The sequence below is a fragment of the Monoraphidium neglectum genome, assembly GCF_000611645.1.
Source record: "Monoraphidium neglectum strain SAG 48.87 unplaced genomic scaffold scaffold04894, whole genome shotgun sequence".
Lineage (NCBI taxonomy): Eukaryota > Viridiplantae > Chlorophyta > Chlorophyceae > Sphaeropleales > Selenastraceae > Monoraphidium > Monoraphidium neglectum.
The window spans coordinates 1-671 of NW_014008736.1; positions in this window are offsets into that span (position 1 = coordinate 1).

The following is a 671-nucleotide window of genomic DNA, read 5'->3' on the forward strand; positions in this document are numbered from 1 at the left end:
GCGCATGAGGACGCCTGGGGTCGTGGGTCGGGTGGTGCGAGGGGTGCGGAAGGGTGGACCGGGATGAGATGAGGGGGTGGGTGAGCGAACCACGCGGGATGAGGGGGAATTGTGGATGGAAGGAGTCGGGGTAAGGGGCCGGGGTGCCGGGGTTCATTGGAAGCGCTGGGGGGACGGGATGGAGGGCGGTGGCCAGGTATGCGGGGTTCAACGGGGTAGAGGGGCTGGCGATTGGGCTTGGCGCATCAACATGCGGACAGGGCGATCGATTTGGGGGCGGCGCGGCCGGCGTTGTGCCAGGAGAGGACCCGACATGAAGGTAGCGGCCGCGCCGCAGCGTGACGCGCGCCACAGACACTTTCTTTCAAAAGCTGCCAGTAATGCGCTCGTCAACAGCACCGCTCCCCTCGCCCGCCGACCCCCGCGGCTCGCACCCTCCACAGCGCACCGAATGAGTATGAATCCACCGACGTGGTGATGCACGCCCCGGCGCGCGTCACCTCCGGCGCGATGTGCGCGGCGTTGCTCGCGCAGTCCGGGTCGGGGGCGCAGTCCAGGCCGGGGGCGGAGCTGCAGGCGTAGCAGGCGTCGCTCAGCACCCTGGCCAGTCCAAAGTCCGCCAGCTGGCAGGTCGGGGGGGGGGGGGGGTGCGTTTAAAGGGGTTAGGGGGG